General features: G+C 42.0%; 1 protein-coding gene across 3 annotated transcripts in view; it reads right to left on the bottom strand.

Moving 5' to 3' along the window:
* The window catches only part of ST6GAL1 (ST6 beta-galactoside alpha-2,6-sialyltransferase 1), a 118,914-nt gene extending 101,635 nt beyond the window's left edge, over positions 1-17,279 (bottom strand). The window contains exon 1 of one of the 3 annotated variants that reach the window (XM_042459231.1): positions 16,539-17,279. The gene's annotated coding sequence lies outside the window, so the exon portion shown is untranslated. The remainder of the gene's footprint in view (positions 1-16,538) is intronic. The other 2 variants (XM_042459232.1, XM_042459226.1) reach the window with 2 other exon arrangements.
* Between the last annotated feature and the right edge of the window lie 1,698 nt (positions 17,280-18,977).

The raw sequence follows: 18,977 nt of genomic DNA, 5'->3' as shown, positions 1-18,977 counted from the left end.
ACCCTGCAAAGTGCTTTTGTTATGTATTCATGGATGGTGAGGAGTAGACTAAGTGGCCCTTGCAGTCTCTTCTAACTCTGTGATTCTATGACCATGAAAAACAATTTTCATTTTTTGAGGACTTCCTTACTGAGCTGAGACGATAATGTTAATACAAAGATCTGTTATCACTTTCAAAATGCAGTATAAACTACCAACCATGCAACCACTGTATTGTCAGCAGTGTGACAATATTATACAAACTGCCTACACAAACAGACCAGCCTTTTTATCAGAGTACAGTCGGCCCTCCTTATCCACGGATTTCTTATCCACTGATACAAGCATTCATGGCTTTAAAATATATATTTTTTAAAAAGTGTAAATTCCAAATAGCAAGCCTTGATTTTGTCATTTTATATAAGGGACATTATTTTGCTATGCCATTGTATTTAATGGGACTTGAGCATTCATGGATTTTGTTTTCCACAGAGGGTCCTGGAACCAAACACCAGCGGATAACAAGGGCCCACTGAACATTATAAAAGGTATATCTTTATTTTTCTAGTTCTCCAGCTATCTTTCTAACCTGGCCTTAAAAAAGTTAAAACGAAACGATGGGGGAAAATTGGGGAACGAAAGAACAGAAATTGCAACAGCTTCAGAGGTTATATACACACAGGGAGGCAAAAAGGTCATAGTAAATTTATAACTTGCCTTGATCTTCTAGAATTCGGTACAAAATAAAAGTGTTCTAGAATTTGTCACAAAACAAAAAGCAATGTTTGATTACCTTTTGGTTCTTCCTCAATACTATCAGATAAGAGGAACAGAGGTACTTATTCTATAGTAATAAAAATCAATCTAATTAGCTCAGAACTTATTCAGGTACCACCCTATTGCAATTCTGCAAGTTCTGTACAAGCGTAATAAGCCTTTTTTTAGATTGTAAGCCTGAGGGCAGGGAACCGTCTAACTAAAAAGATTGCATGTACAGCGCTGTGTAAATTTACAGCGCTTCATAAATAAAGGTTAATAATAATAATAAAAGAGAGAACCCAGCTTTTGGCTCTGGAGAATATCATTTCAAGGACAGGTCAGTTATAAGTTCTTCCCCAAGTCTTTACTGTTACCTTTGGCAGAGGTGGGAGTATGGTAAGTCTTATGACATAATAAAATATACAGATAATGAAGTATCACATAATGAAATGCATCAGATCCTCCACTTTCTGGACAATTATATAAGATAAAAACAGTATGATCCAGGTATCACAATTATGAGTAGCAGTCAGATGCTATCAATTACTATATTTTTATGGGAGGCACTGAGCAATCTTTTAAAAGGAAGTATATGTACACTCATGTAATTAAGAGTCCCAGGGCTCACTGAAATAAGCCATCAGAGTTCAGTTGATACTAACTGATAAAAACTTGATACAAGCTTGATATATGAAGGGAATGCTGTGGATATAGAGTACCTTGATTTCAGTAAAACCTTTGACAAGATCCCCCGTGATATTCTTGCAAAGGAGCTAGTAAAATGTGGGCTAGACAAAGCTACTATTAGATGGATTTGCAATTGGTTGACTAAATTAACCCAAAGGGTGTTCACCAATGGCTCATCTTTAGTGACTAGTGAGGTGCCACAGAGTTCTGTCCTGGGTCCAGTACTATTCAACATGTTTATCAATGACTTGGATGATGGAACAGGAGATAAGCTAATCAAATTTGGAGAGGGTACCAAATTAGAAGAGGTAGCTAATAACCCATAGGATAGGATCAAGGGCAGGATACAGACTGCCCCTTTGAGGCGGCCTGCACCCACCCCTTTCCCCGCCAGATTGGGGCCTGGGCATCCTCAGCGGAAGCCCAGAGGCCCCAATCTGCCGCTTCTCCAGGCCTTGGGGAAGCGGCAAAACACCACTTCCCCGCAGCCTGGAAAGGGGTGTCCTTGGAGCTTCACGCCCCAAGGACACTCCGACAGCTGCGGGGAAGGGGAGAAAGGAGCCACTCGGCCCCTTTCTCTTCCACATCACTGGCACGGTCGTTTAAAGGCCATGCCAGCAATACGTGTGGCAAAAAGGAGCTCCATTTCAGAGCTCCTTCCCAAAATGCTGAAAGGGCACCAAAGCGCCCTGCAGCATTGCGGGGACATCACACCCACGCTGTGCCATTTGGCTGCGGCAAGGCTGTGATGTCATAATGGTGACACCTGTGTATACAGGGCACCGCCAATATCACGCCACCATGACATGCTAGGGTTGTGGGGTGTGCGGTGGCGCCGCCCTCGGGCAACCCTAGCATGTATCCAGGCCAGCGCAAAGTGCCAAAATTAATACATTTTAAAGCTGGGCCAAAATTAACAAAATGAATTTCAACAGGGAGAAATGTAAGGCAGTAAAAAAGCACTTAGGCAGTAAAAATGAAATGTGCAGATATAGGATAGATGACACCTGGCTCATCAACAGTACATGCAAAAAGGATCTAAGAGTCTTAGGCCCGAAACAGATGGGCCAAATAGAGTGGCTTCCAGCTGCTTCAGGGCCGTGGTGTTTAGACAATGCACATCTCACTGAAGCAGCTGGAAGCCTGAGACTAGCTAAGGTGGCCTGAAGCTGCCAGCAAAAAAGCCAATGAAATTCTAGATTGCATCTATAGAAGCACAGTGTCTAGATTGAGGGATGTTATAGGGACCCTCTATTCCGCTTTGGTCAGACTTCACCTGGACTATCTGTCCAGTTCTGGGCACCAGAATTCACGACACAATTCCAGACCAAAATGAAAGGTCTGGAAACTATGCTCTATGGGGAGTAGCTTAGGGAGCTGGGTATGTTTAGCCTGGGAAGGAGAAGGTTAAGAGGTGGTATGGCACCTATGTTTAAAAAACTGAAGCAATGTCATATTGAAGATGGAATACACTTATTTTTTGCTGCTCCAGAGACTAGGAGGTGGAACAATGGATTCCAAAACAGATTTCACCTAAACATATATGCAAAGATATAGGACAGATGACACCTGGCTTGACAACAGACAGGCCAAATAAGGCAGCTTTGAGTTGTCTTATCCAGTCTCAGGCTTCCGGACCCTCCAGGGCACATGTTGTCTAAACATCATGCTCCTGATGCGGCCAGGAGTCACTCTATTTACTTTCTGACAGTAAAAGCTGTTTGACTGTGGAATATGCTGCCTTGGAATGTGGTGGGAATTTCCTTCTTTGGATTTTTAAAAAACAGAAGCTGGATGGCCATCCGTAGGGAGTGCTTTGACTGTTTATTTCTGCATGGCAGGGATTGGACTGGATGGCCTTTGTCATCTCTTTCAGCTCTAAGATTCTATACAAAACCTTTTTGTTTTAGAATTACCATATATATTCAACTATAAGTCGACTTCATGTATAAATCAAGATTAGGTTTTGGGGGCCAAAATTACGGATTTTGCCATGACCCAGGGATAGGTCAACGGTAAAACTTGGAGGCTCCTTCAGTGTGTTTATGTATGCATATAGCAAGAGAGACTCTTATTGAGGCTTTTTGCTTCATCGTTTCAGCTTTCACTTCAGCCACAGGGACTCTAAAACAAACAGCAATATCAGTCACCCAGGACTCTTTCTGCTTGGATCCAGAGAGAAATAAACTCCTCTCCACTTGGCATGGGGAAATCTGAAAGAGCTGCTATCACATTACCATAGTGACCTATAAAGAAGTCAACCTGGGATTTTGGGGTTCAATTTTGGGGCATACATTTAGGATTTATAGATGAATATATATGATATTCCATCCTGAATGTTCTCAAAGGGTTTATTTGAAATCCCAAGTGTGTTACTGATGAAGAAAGCCAAACGAAAAAATTAACAAAAATTAGCTTTCATTTAACTTGTTTTTAATCTCTATCTCTATATTAAATAACATGACAATCATTAATTACATTGAATGCAATATCAAAAACACCACGAACTTTTTCTGTTTGCTTTGATAACACCACTCAAGGGAGGACTTATGTGACTCTTGCAGAAATACTATACAAGGAATTAAACGAAAAAGTAACCCATTCAGCAAATAGGTGATACAGCTAACACTGGATAATGCATTGGGAACTCAGCAGAAATTGGATCTGTCAAAGATTAAATAATGTTTAACACTGCCTTTATAATAATGATGACTAAAGAGCCAGTAATTCAAAAAGGATAGTTTTCATTAAATCATACAATCATAGAGTTGGAAGAAACCACAAGGGCCATCCAATCCAACCCCCTGCCATGCAGGAACACACAATCAAAGTACCACAAACAGATGTCTATCCAGCCCCTGATTAAAAACCTCCAAAGGAGACTCCATCACTCTGTGAGGCAGTGTGTTCCACTCTTGAACACCTCTTACTGTCAGGACGTTTTCCTAATGTTGAGGTAGAATCTCTTTTCCTGTAGTTTGAATCCATTGCTCCAGGTCCTACTCTCTGGAGCAGGAGGAAACAAGCTTGCTCCATCCTCAATAGGGCACCCTTTCAAATATTTAAACAGGGCTATCATGTCACCTCTTAACCTTATCTTCTCCAGGCTAAGCATACCCAGCACCCTTAGTCTCTCCTCATAAGGCATAGTTTCCAGACCCTTCACCAGTTTGGTTGCCCAGAACTGGACACAGTACTCCAGGTGAGGCCTGGCCAAAGCAGAATAGAGTGGTATTATTACTTCCCTTGATCTAGATGCTATACTTCTATATTATATTTGATGCAACCTAGAAGTGCACTGGCTTTTTTAGGTGTTGCATCACACTCATATTTAACTTGTGATCTACTAGGTCTCTTTCACATGTAGTCTTGTTAAGCCAGATATCCCCCATCCTATATCTATGTATTTCATTTTTTTTTTCTGCCTAAGTGCAGTACCTTACATTTCTCCCTGTTGAAATTCATTTTCTTAGTTTTGGCCCAGCTTCTAATCTATCCAGGTCATTTTGAATTTTGATCCTCTCCTCTGTGGTATTAGCTACTCCTCCTAATTTGGTGACATCTGCAAATTTGATAAGCATGCTGTCTGTTTTTTCATCCAAGCCATTGATAAAGATGTTGAATAGCACTGGGCCCACATTAGAACCCTGTAGCACCCAACTGGTCACTTCTCTCCAAGATGAAGAGGAGCCATTGCTGAGCACCCTTTGTGCTTGGATTGTCAACCAATTATAAAAAGGAGTAAAAAACAATAAAAACCAGAAATACTATACTAAGAATTAAATGCAAAGGTAATCCATTCAGCAAATAGGTGATACAGCTAACACTGGATAATGCATTGGAAAGTCAGCACAAATTGGATTGATATTCTTACAAACAACCTAGTAAAATGTGGGCTAGAAAGGAAAAAAAGAGTTATGATATATGTTCTTCTTGACACTTTAAAGAGTAAAATTTTTATTATCTGTTGTTTTTGCTGCAAGAGATTATTGTGCAAGATAAGATACTTAAGAAAGGTGTTTCTGCCACAAGAAACTATCATTCTAGAACCACTTCAGCCATAGAAACCACACAAACACAATATAATGATACATAAAAAATAAAATCATCTGTAATGTCAAAGGGAAATGCAGGGAATACATATAAACCTATGTCAGGTGCTTTTGGTTTACCACAAACACTGTGGACCTTATCACACTAGTGAAATCCCTTTCAGAAACAGGATTTAAACTAGATTTAATTAAAAAAAAACCTCATATGTTGGAAGTTTAGCACCCGACACTGCTGCAAAAGTGAAATAATGCAAAAATAAAGCAAAGGCAGAAGGGACAAAAATGGCAGCTTTCCAAAAGTAAAAGTTCCAAAAGTAAAAAGCTACTGTTTTTTTCCCATGTTACCTTCCATTTATTTTCATGTAGTTTCACTTTGTCAGTAACGTCATGTGATAAACTTCCTGCATTTGTGGGGTTTTTAAATTTTAAATTTAGTTTAAATCCTGTTTCTGAATGGGATTTTGCTAGTGTGATAAGGTCTTATGACAAAGTTGCATTTTTACAATTTTGGAAGACACACCTCAACTGAACAGTTTACTATATTTGTAGCTAAAACATATCATCCATTTCTAGTCCCTCCTCTCCATACTATTCTCCTTTAATGGAGTACAGAGGTTGTAGTAGTGGAGGGGAAACGGAAGTAGTGGAGGGACCACTATTAAACATTCACATCAAATACTCAAGGAGTTTCTAAATACCCTCATCCCTCCATATTTGCAGCTTTGATATTTGTGGATTTGATTATTGACAGATTTGATTAATATGTTCTCTCTCGGAATATCTCGGTCCTCCAGGGCAACTGTATGGTCAACTTTAACTAAAAGTTGCACTGAAAAACCTAGAGATTCTTAGAGAGAATACTCTACTAGGCATTTGTAGCTCCTCCAGTGCATTTTTATGGTCAGTGTCTGTTGGACGTTGACCATAGAGTTGCACTGGAGGACCTAGAGGTTCCTAGAGAGGTGTCCTCTCAGGTAAAAACATGGTGTTTTTGTTATTTGTATTTTTTCCATATTCATGGGGGTCTTGTGCCCCTAACCCTAGCGAATATGGAGGAACAAGTGTATTTTACCATCTAATGCTTAAAAATGCATCAGTCTGCTCATCCATCTGTAATTCCCACTTCCAATCAGATGATATTTGGGACAGGTAACTTTCAGGGAATGAGTATTCCTAGAAGTGCATCATACTGCCCCCTATGAGTCCTGTTGGCTCCCACAAACTTATCCTACCACTGATTTCCATAAATTCAGTAGCAGAACATAGTTGTTGTTGTGTGCGTGCCTTCAAGTTATTTCCATTTATGGCAACCCTAAGGTGAACCTATCATGGTTTTTTTTTCAAGATTTGTTCAGAGGAGGTATTCCATTGCCTTTCCCTAAAGCGGAGAGTATGTTACTTGCCCAAGGTTACCCAGGGGTTGTAGTTCAATGCTCAAACCACTATACCACCTGGCTTTCTTAGCAGAACTTAGGGCTGCAAAAATGAATAGGGAACAAATAAGCCCCAATGGCATGGGTAAAAACAGCCACAGCATCCATGGGTGCATAGCATACAAAGTTGTCTCTGTTGAGACAGAAAACTGCCCTCCTGGTTTCCATGCTGTTTGAGGCTGGCAGGACAACTTTCTCAGGCAATGAAAATGGCTTTCTCTGCCAAGTAAAATTTCCATAAATTTTGAAGCCATGGGTGAAAAAACAACAACACAAATTCTAGAAAAATTGGGAAAATGTGGTACAGTTGGCCCTTCTTATACACGGATTTTTTTATACACAGATTCAAGCATACACTGTTTGAAAATGTTTAAAAAAAGTATAAATTTCCAATATCAAACCTTGATTTTCCATTTTTTATAAGGGACACCATTTTGCTATGTCATTATATTTAATGAGACTTGAGCATACACAGATTTTGTTATACACAGGGGATCTTGGAACCAAACCCCAGCGTATAACAATGGTCCACTGTATTACCTTACTTTACAGATCAAAAATCACTTAGTTATTTTAGAAACATAAAATGCATTATAAACATAATATGATACAATTATGCAATTCTGCTTGCCATAAAATCATCATGTTTCATATATTAACAAAACATTTCAGTTAGACAACAGCTGCAAACTGAAGTCACTTTTTAAAACTGGTTTTGATTTTTGGTTTGTTTCAAATGAAGCTATAAAAGTCCTGAAGCATAAGGACCCTCTTTGATTTTGCCACTTTAATTAGAAGCAAATCCCAATAAAAACCAGAAGTTATCAACATTGGTAAAACAGAGAAATTAAGTTTTTTCTCCTCTGGTTCTCAACAGTGTCTTGCAGACACTCCACCCATCACTATGCACCAGTCCCCCCCTCCAAAAAAGTGCTGAATGCTGGCATAAAAAAGCTTTATGCTAGTATAGGTTAGCAAGAGCATTGCAGCTAAAACCAGCAGCATGTTAAAAACAAAACAAAACATACTACTGTCTATAAACCTCAAGGGAAACCAGCAGCAAAGAAGAAAAGCATTATGACCCACAAATACTTCAAAAAGTTCTTAATATACCTGGGAGAACAGACATCTGAGGTACACTGTGCCTCAAAGACCATAATGTGTCACCAAGAGAGCCAGATTTCAGCTGTTCAAATTTTCCTGTTTCACTGGGATAAAATATTAATACTTCAGTTTAAATCTCTGTATAAATACTAAGAAACACCTTACATTAAGAAATGCTGGTTCTTGTCTATACAGTAATGTATCTGTTTTCAGCAAACAAGGGACAAACCTTTTGTAGCTTGACTTATGCTCCTCCCACTCCAGATGCCACCTGAGCCCTGACAGTGAACTGGGCCACATCAAGAGTACCATCCATTGAGAAGGCTATTGCCTTTATCAACTTATTCAGTCCAACTAGTCATGGTCTTCCCAAGAGGAATTGCCCTCAGTAACTCCCTGGTCCAGAACATTGAAGCTCTAGCCATCATGAAGATTGAGGCAGCTACCCTGATGGCCAGCAAGGTAGCCTCATGCATCTTCTTGAGCACTGCCCAAGCTTTCTCCATTTGTGTGTGGGGTTCCGGAACTGATCCCCCACCAAAACAAAGGGCCTACTGTACAGAAAATCAACATGCAAGCTGATACAAAACTGCTATACAAATATGTAAAATCAACTAAATGCACACCTAGCACCAAACATCAAATTAAACATGACTTCAAACATATCACAAGGAGGTATTCAAACTTGTATGCTTCCAGACATGGCTTTTATTGTATAATGGACCTCTCCCATTTACATCATCATCATCATCATCATCATCATGTTTATTTATATACCGCTTTTCCAAATTAGATCAAAGCAGTGTACAACAGGAAGTACAATACAATAATCCAAAGTCAAAATAAAACATAACAGGCCTCTCTCCCCCTCAAGATGGCGGTCGGAAGGAGGGCTCTTTGTCTTTCCAGGCCAGGCCTCTCTCCCCCTTTACAAAGAGGGGGTGATCCAGACATTATCTTCTCTCTCTCTCTTTTCCATTAAAAATCTTCGAAGGGGGAATGTCTGTACAATGTCTTTTGATTGGCAGCCTTAGCAGCTGTTCACCTGGAAGCATCATTTATTATACTTAACAGTCCAGGCTAATGGGGCGAGAGAAGATAGAAGATTCACCAATACAGGGCTGGTGAGTCCACTTCTGATTTTACTGCTATGCCGTGTACACCTGTTCCAAGAGGAATAAGAGCTCCTTCATTGCTTTTTCTTTCAGAAGCTGGGTACTAGCAGAGCTTTCATTCCATTTGTAGCAACTGGACAAGAAACAGCAGTTAAATCAGGAGCTGATTTCCCCCCCTTGGATTGGTGGATTCACTGGTCTCCCATGGCTCCATGTAGTTCAATGGATCTACCCTAAATATATAACTATATCTGGATTTAACCATTACATAATAATAATAATAATTAATAATTTGTTTTATTTATATACCGCTATTCCAAAGATCATAGCGGTGAACAGCAAGTAAGCTAATTAGCAAGTAAGCTAATTTGCCCCCAACAGTCTGGGTACTCATTTTAGCGACCTCGGAAGGATGCAAGCCTGAGTCGAGCTTGGGCCCTTTTGCTGGTCTTGAACTCGCAACCTTGTGGTTTCGAGTGAATGGCTGCAGTACAGGCATTTACCCACTGCGCCACCAGGGCTATTAACATGGGCTATTCATAAAACTCTTAAGATGAATAGAAACATTCTGGTATTAGGTAAACCAGTTAAAACACATGAAACATGCTAAGCTTTTGTTATTATGATTTACACCTCCAGTGAGAGACCTGGGACTTCATCACATGCAGCTTCTAAACCCAACATAAAAGTTGTAGTACCTTGGCAATACTTATCACATGATGCTGTCTCCCTCATATTGCTGCCTTGTCCTCAAAGTGCTGTTAGAGCATACCTTGCCACTGATGGGGGAAACCCATCAATAAGCTCCCAGTTGTGTAGGTATAATGTTACTCCTCACGTGAAATAAACTATAGCTGCCCCTCCTGATTAAAAAACTTGGAGTCTGCAGTCTCGCCCGTTCACAGATGAAAAGCAGGTAGGGACAAAATGGTGTGTGTGTTTGAGGTGTGTGCATGAAAGCACACCGCCTTTGAAACCAATTATGACATTTTTCTGGATCTGCGGTGTGTGTGTGTCCAGAACAGATCCCCCACAAATCGGGAGGGATTAATGTAAACCCATGGCAGTTCCAGGATTGGGCAGTCTCATAGTGTCAGTGTCTCCTCCTGTTTCTCTCCCTTCTTCCCCTTGCTATTACAGAACAGCCTGTTTTGGCTTTAAAAAAATTTTTTTTTGTTAAATAAATATTGCACTGAAAAACAAAAGGCACGCTGGGCATTAGGGGTGTAGGGTGTGTATGTGCGGACTGTACCAGGCGACACTCTAAGATGGGGCAACACTACAGCTCCTCAAACATCTGCCTTTCAGCAGAAACAGGTTGTGGCATTCAACCTAGAACCATGGAATTGAAAGAGTCCACAGGTCCCTTTAAAATGCCAAAAGAATGGTGTGAGTGGGATGAGGGTGAGTGGTAGGAGATAGGAGAAGCCCTAGTTTTAAAATTTAAAATTTAATAAGTTTAAAACCATTGTAAAAAAAAATTAATTAATATTTTATTTTAAAAATTCTTTAAAAACATCACATTTCACAACTTTCACTTGAATCACATGAAACTATGTATATGTAAATGCATTTAGACTGTGCATATGATATTGTAATTTAAAGGTATAATTTTAATTTTGCTAGTTGTTTAGAGAGCCAGTGTGGCAGGGTGGTTTGAATGCTGGACTGCAACTCTAGAAATCTAGTTCAATTCCCAGCTTTGCCATGAAACCCACGGGGTGACCTTGGGCAAGTCACATTCTCTCAGCCTTTTGGAAAGCCAATGGCCAACCTCCTCTAAACAAATCTTGCCAAGAAAAGCCCCTTAGGGTCACCATAAGTCAGAAACAGCTTGAAGGCACCCAACAACAAACAAACAAAGCAGTTTATGTTACAACTATTACTATGACATTCAGTAATATACAGGAATTATGATTAATGAGTAACATTAGTACAAAAAACATTACTAAGGATGGGGTGTATGGAGTGGTATGGGAGGAGGCCAATGAAGGACACCATGAGTTACCACACCGGGTGATGCCAAACCTAGTGATGCCACAGATGCTGGGTAGACCATAGGGCAGGAAAGCGGGGTTAAGGACTAGGATGAAAGACAGCATTAAGGTCCAACAACAGCCTGGTCGCATTATTGAACAGGTGTGCTAAGGAGTGATCCCAAACGACTATGAATGTATTTCCTTTTATTAACATGATAGTAGTGAGAACTTATGTGTGATAAGGTCCAAGAGCTTACTTCACTTTAAAGGCAGGGAAAGAATGTCTTGGGTAGGTGAAATTATCCTCCCATTAATATATCACACAGTGGACAACAGGCAGTTTGCGGCCACATACAACTCATGCTATACAACCTTCTTAATTTGTGACCACACCATTGAATTCTAATAAGAAAGCAACACCAGAAAAAAAAAACTTCTCTTTCTTTAAAAAGCAAGTAGATTAAAGTAAACTTGTATTTGTCTTTTACCAAAACTGTCTAACATGGTTATTCTTCTGGAAACTAATGAATGCAGCATTTGACCTTGAAAGTACTTAACACTTAGGAATGAGAAACCTGAAATCTATGAATGAAAATCCAGGGAGACAACCTGATCCTTAACAGAAGACTCTAAAAAACAAAGGAAACTGCCTTGCGCCGGACCCTGGAAACGTCCCTTTTTGGACTACAATTCCCAAAAATCCCAAGTATGCATACATAATGCTAGCTGGGGGAAAGGGTGGATTCTGCAAATTCTTGTCAAAAAAGTAATTTTTTTCCATATATGTGACAGGAGAAACTAAAAAAAATAAATACACAATTATTTCTCAAAGTAAAGCAAAATGAAACCAACCTGATACAGGCATTGGGTTAATTTTCTAACAGTTTTATTATTAGTATTAATAAGTAGACAGCACCAGCCAAGTATCACTGGTTGGAACAGAGGGAAGTGAGAATCTGACAGTCAGAGCATACGGAATTTAGGAGGGGAAACCCCCCTATTAACTGCTAATGATAAAGATCTAAAAACAGTCATGAAACTGAAATGGTGAAATCCTTCTTAATTCTCTGAATCATTTTTAGTAGTATGTGAGGGAAATATTTCATTCATCTTCTCAGTGTAAAATCATGGCTTCTGTTTAGCTGTTTAGTGCATGTAGAAGATCACTTTCAATTACACTATGGATCAATCAGCCTGGAAAAACTAGTATCCACTTAGTCTGTACTCACAGTCATTGGGAATTTTAAGAGAAGCCACAAACAGAAGGCTGCAAAAAACCAATCCCACTGTAATTGTGAAAGCAGAAGATGGTTAAAAGCATTTCAATTATTCACTATTATGCTATCTTTACTTCCTATTGTCATATCCAAAATACATGACTTATTGCATGCATTTTAAAGTAATTATACTTGAACATGTATACAAAGTAATTTCCAAATCTAAGGAATGGCCCTGAGATTCCAGTTTGCCTTCAGAGAGAGGGAGAAGTTTCTTGGAACAGTTAAACTTTACTTTTGCTATGTATAGCTGTAGGCAACTGCTTTACTCTGCAATATTTCAACTGCTTTGTTCTGCAATATTTTGCTGGGCAAACAGGTATACAGGATGCAACATGGATCTGATCTACCCTACATTTGGACCTTCACATGTTTTGGTCTTCAGTTCACAGAAGTCTCACAAAGGATGATCAATGACAAGGGATGATGAGCTCTGAAGTTGAAAACCTAAGAACCACTGATCTCCCAAAGACAAGTAGTGCAAATAGATAAATTGAAAACATGGATCTGGAAGGAAACTTGGTCAGCAGGACCATCTAGCTTTCCAAGCATTTCCATCTCTTCTATTAAAATCTAGGACAAAAGCACTTTCTCAGCTGTCCTTTATGATGCCAGCTGTCATTGCTTTCATTACCCTTTTAAAATTCAAACAATGCTGGTCTCCCCAATGCTGTGGGAGGGAATTTTTTTTGGTTCCTTTTGGGACAAAATCCTAGCTTGTGAAAGTTTTACTCAAGAACAGATGGTAATAGCTTTCCTGAGAATGCAGGCATCAATCTTATGTAGTTTTACACATCTACGTTCTATTAAAATCAACTAGATTCACCTATATGTCAACATATATATATATATTTTATAATTCACACTTCTCAGCGCCTAGCAACAGATGGCAAATCAATCCACTTGGAAAATTCAAAATATCTGGAGCAAAACCCACACCAAGGAATTTATATATGTGTAATCTTCTCATGCCAGCATCTTATTGCAGAATTTGCATATTCAACACACAAGTCTTCCTTTCAAGTAACATCTACCTGTGCTGGGGGGGAAATGTAGAAAAGAGATACATGTTCAAGTATGCAAAGTGCTATCAGTCAGGTACACAGGGCAGAATCAATCTCTGTAATAAATGAGAACTGCAGAGGTCTCCCAGTGCATCATGCCCACTGCTAACAAGAAAATAAAGAAGCAATTCATTGCCTTTCAACACCAAATACCGCACAATGCAAACTCAAGATGCCTGTTCTGTCACAACAGATGGCCCGAATAGAAGGATCTTCAGGAAAGAACAGCAGTGTTGATTTGTTAACATTATTATCACAGCAGGTTGTTCTTTTTTCAGAGGAGTGATGTTCAACCATTTCAATAACAGCTACATTCAGCAAATCAAAAACCTGATGAATGACTGAAAGTTTTACTGGAACTTTTTTATCTAAGGGCCTTTGGGTCCTCTTTGTTCTCAGATGTGCTTGGCAGAACTTTACAAACCTTCCACCTACATGCAAATCATGAAAACTTTGAAGTGTTTTCTCTTTGAAAAGTTTTTTGGTAACGGCAGCTTGAGTAGAGATCACTAAGCTATGGAAATCGGATAGAGTACCAACATGGAATAGCTGGATTCTAAAAGTAAATGATTACAGAGAGTTAGATAGATTATCACGTAATGTAAAGAATTATCGTAAAAAAAAGGAGAAAGGAAGAATGGGAGAAGGTAGTGATATCATGGGGGAAAGATTGGGATCTAAATGTATCATATATTGAAATTTGAAGGGAAAATAAGAGATTTGGAAAAAGGATTTATTATGAGTAATTACATGATTACTCCTTCATTTAAAATTGTTATCTTGGCTATAAAATAGGTAAACAGATGAAGAATGGAAGAAACTCCTGCTATAGCTAATTTGTAAAGGGAAAACATTAATTGAAACTGACGTTATGTTTGAATTTAAGAAGGAAAGGTAGTATAGGCGTGCTAGAAGAGGAAATGCTACAGACATAATTATTAAATGAGAAATATTTTGGAATTCGTTTGATAACTTTTGATTGTGTTTAATTATAACATATAAGCAAGTGAAGAATATGGAAAGTAATTGTTATAAATTATTGTAATATGTTAATGTATAAGCATAATGTTATGGAAGCATGGGAATCGGAATACAGGTATGTAGAAGAAGTGAATAGACTTGAAACCCCAAATAAAGAAGAAAGTCGTTTTATTTGTTGAGTCGAAGGAAGCAAGAAGCCAGAAGAAGACGTGAAGATATGGTTTTTGGACATAGGATAATATATACACACTCACAACATGAGGAGTGTAATTTTTAATCTTTGTTGTTTTTTGGTGTACTGTATCTAAAATTTCTATATTGCTTGCTGATTATTTGTAGATTGAAACTAATAAATATTATGTAATAAAAAACAAGAAAGAAAAGTTTTTTCTGACTCTCAAATTTGTCCTCCCTGCACTTAGAAAGGGAGGATTTACTATCCAGAATCTGAAGGATCATCACCCTCCAGCCCCCCCTTACCATTGCAAAGGGGGGGGGGGGGGGGGACAAACCATGACCAATGGCATACTCTTAGCAGTTCCAAGAACAAAACTGCATATTAATAAAGCTACAGGCGTCCTACCAATTCGGAGTAACAAACCTTTTAAATGAGTAGCAGACATTTTCAGTGCCTATGCATCCATTGCTGGGGGTGGGAATGGAGGGGTCTTTGTGCTGAAAGGAAGGGATGCCTGTTCTGTTCTAATATTACAAAACTGTGTCACTGTGTCCGCACTGGAGAAATAATTCATTTTGACACCACTTTCACTGCCATGGCTCATTGCTATGGAATTCTGGGACTGCTGTAGTTTGCTGTGGCACCAGAGACCTCTCTGACAAAGAAGACTAAATGCCTCACAAAACTACACATCCCCGGATTCCACCGCATTGACCCATGGCAATTAAAGGTCCAAAGCACACTGCAGCAATAATCCAGTTCGAGATCACTTTAACTGCTCTAGCTCAGCGCTAGGGAACCCTGGGAAGTACAGTTGGTTGTGGCACCAGAGCTCTCTGGCAGAGAGGGCTCAATGTCTCTCACAAAACTACAGTTCCCAGAAATCCTAGCATTGAGCCAGGGAAGTGAAAGCAGTCTCAAACTGGATTGCAGTGTGTTTTGGACCAGAGAGGGATTGTTTCTGCAGTGTGGAGGCAGCCAGGCTCCCTTTCCCTCTGGGGCATATATATGTGTGTGTTGTTGTTGTTGTTGTTAACTCCCCTCAAGTTGATCAAGCTGATCCATGGTGAGGAGACATCTCCAAGACTCCTGTCCAACTCCTGCAAACTCATACTCATGATCTCTTTAGTAGAGTCCATCCATCTAGCATGCTGCCTTCCTCTCTTTCTACTTCCTTCTATCTCTCCTAGCGTTATTGGTCCCCCCCCCCAACGATTCATGCCTTCTCATGATATGTCCAAAGTACGACAACCTGAATTTGGTCATCTTAGCTTCTAGGGGGATTTCTGGCTTGATCTGCTCCAGGATCCATTTGTTTGTCTTTTTGGCTGTCCATGGGATCCTTAGCACTGTGCATGTAAAAAGGTAAAGGTATTCCCTGTTGACAAGGATGTATAGCAAAGGGGCTCGAAAAAATCTTTGTGATTTCTGTCACCAGTGATGCAAGTGTCCCCATCCAGAGGTAAACAGGGAAGAAGGAGGTGGGCAAGTTTGTGTCTGTATCTGTGTGTCTGTGCATCTGAGGAAGGAGACTTTAGGACAGAAACACATTGCAGAAAGAATGCAGTCTAAGACCAGTTAAACTGCCCTGGCTCAGTGCTGGGGAATCCTGGGAACTGTAGTTTGTTGTGGTCCCAGAATGTCTCACAAAACTACAAATACCTGAATCCCCCCAGCCTTGAGCCAGGGCAGCTAAAGCGGTCTCAGTCTGGACCATTTCTGCAGTGTGTTCAGTCTAGGAAAGCTCAGGCTGCCAACTTCTTTATTTCGGTTAGTCTGAAAGGTGCTACAAGTCCAAGTCCTCTCTCCAGTGGCCAAGGAAGCGCGCGTCCTTTCTGCAAAGGGCTTCTTCCCCTCTGCCTGGCAAACTGAACTGGCTCCGGCTGAGGGGGGGGAATCCCAAGGGGGCAGAACATTAACATTTACTCACTCGGAGTTGTTGTTGCTGCTGCTGCCGCTGCTGCTGCTGGGTGTCTCCTTGTTGGTTGCTTCCTCTCCTCTGTGGTCCTTTTTGGCCGGGCCCCAAGGCAGCTATCTCTCCCTCCAGCCGCCTCTCTCTCTCTCGGCGGCTCCCTTCCTTTTTATCTCCCTTTGTTACCGCCCTGGACGCTCCCACCTCAGCCCTTCCCCGCCACCCACCGCCTCCCCTGGGCTCCTCTCGGCCTCCCCAAGGGGGGTCCCCTCCCTCCAGCCCCAAGGGACGCCTGGCCCTGCCAGGCCGAAGGGGGCAGACCCCCAAGCCATCGCCTCCTCAGCCCAGCCCAAGCCCCCCGGACCCGGCTGGAAAGAAAGAGGGCGGTCTTCTATGCAAAACGGAGGGACAAAGGAGGGGAGCCCTGAGGGCAGTGCCTGCTGCTGGTCCAAGGCTGGCCAGGAGGAGGGCAAGGGAGGAGGAAGGAAGGAAGCCCCTTGGGAAAGGGGAGGAGGAGGAGCAGGAGGGAGCCTTCCCACTCCCTCAGCCCCCCTCCACTGCTCCTCCCTGGGTCCCAAAGGATGGAGGGAGGAGGAAGGACCCCCAAGGCAGAAGGGTCTGGTCCAAGGCCGGCTGCGGAGGGAAGGAAGAAAGAAGCCCCTGGGAAGGAGGGCAGGGGGTCGCCCTGGTCGCCTCCATTCCCTCCTTGGGTCCAAAGTGGTCTAACTAAGGCAGGGCGAGGAGGGGAGGGTAAGGGAAAGCCCCTCAGAAAAGAGAGGAGGAGGAGGGAGGGAGGCTTCACATCCCCCCAGTTCAAGCCCGCTCCCTCCTCCCTGGTCCCAATTCCTTGAGGGAAAAGGACCTCTAGGTCCCCGACTGGTCGAGGAGGGAGGAAAGAAGCCCCTCAGGAAAGGCTTCACACTCCTTCAGGCCTCCTTCCCTTCCCTTTCCTCCTTGGCCCCCATTGACTGAGGGGGAAGGGGCTGCGAGGGTACTGCCTGGTCCAAGGCCGGTGGAGGAGGCAGGGACGGAGGGAGAAGCCCCTAGGAAAAGAGGGGAGGGTGAGAGCTTTCCCACTCCCTCAGGTCGCCCTCGCCTCCATTCCCTTCTTGGTCCCAATGGACGGAGGGAGAAAAGACCCCCCCAAGGCAGCGTCTGGTCCAAGGCCGGTGGGGAAGGAGGGGGAAAGCCCCTGGAAAAGAGGGAAGGGTGAGCCGCCTTCCCCCTCCCTCAGCTGGCAGCACTAGGATGTTGTTGAGGCTGCTGGAGCGAAAGAGGAGGGGGGTCTGGCAGAGGGAAAGGAGGGGAGGGGAGGCAGTGTTGTCAGGAAACCTGGGGAGAATGGAGGAGCTCAGCAAGGAAGGAGAGAAGGAGGAGGGAAGCCTTCACATCCCCTCCTCCGTCCGCCGCCACTCCCTCCTGGATGGGAATTGATGGAGGGGGAATGGACCCTCAGAGCAGGGCTTGGTCCAAGGCAGGTCAGGGAGGGAGGGAGGAAAGAAGCCCCTGGGGAAAGGGGAAGGAGGGAAGGTCTCACACTCCCTCACTCCGCTGTTGCTCCTTCCCTGGTCCCAACTGACTGAGAGGAAAAGAGTCCCCAGAGTAGTGCCTGGTCCAAGGCTGATGGAGGAGGGAAGAAGCCCCTGGAAAAGAGGGAAGGAGGGAAGCCTTCACACTCCCTCAGGTTGCCCTCGCCTCCATTAATAATCATGAATAATAATAAAATTTTATTTATATCCTGCCTCTCCATAGGATTGAGGCATCTTACAACAGTGATAAAACACATACAGAATAAAAATAAATCGCATTATCCCCTCCTTCCTAAAATAACATCATAATAGTTATTGCATAAAAATAATACAGCAAATAAAATACCAATTAAATAATCAAAATAGTCAGAAACAATGAGAGGGGTATCTTGGGGTATTCTGTATGATGGTCTGTATCAGCGGGTGGCTGAGTAGATTACTCAGGGAAGGCCTTCCCCTCCTTGGTCCCAATTGACTGAAAGGGAAAAGGACCCCCAGGACAATGTCTGATGGAAGAGAAGAGGAAAGGAGCCCCTTGGGAAATTGGAGAGGATGGAAGCCTTCACATTCCCTCAGTTGTGAAGTTGAAGGCTTTCATGGCCAGCATCCATAGTTTTTTGTGGGTTTTCTGGGCTATGTGGCCATGTTCTAGAAGAGTTTATTCCTGACGTTTTGCCAGCATCTGTGGCTGGCATCTTCAGAGAATGCTGGCATGGAAGAGAGTTGGGTATATACCCAAATTATACATTACAACTGCTGGCAAAACATCAGGAATAAGCTCTTCTAGAACATGGCCACATAGTCCAGAAAACCCATAAAAAACTATTCCCTCAGTCCTCCTCCACTCCCTCCTTGGTCCCAACCGATGGAAGGAGAAAGGACCCCCAGGGCAATGTTTGGTCCAAGGCCGGCTGGCGAGGGGAGGATG

Source organism: Sceloporus undulatus, chromosome 3 (genome assembly GCF_019175285.1).
Source record: "Sceloporus undulatus isolate JIND9_A2432 ecotype Alabama chromosome 3, SceUnd_v1.1, whole genome shotgun sequence".
NCBI lineage: Eukaryota > Metazoa > Chordata > Lepidosauria > Squamata > Phrynosomatidae > Sceloporus > Sceloporus undulatus.
This window is presented reverse-complemented; position numbering and strand designations above follow the sequence as displayed.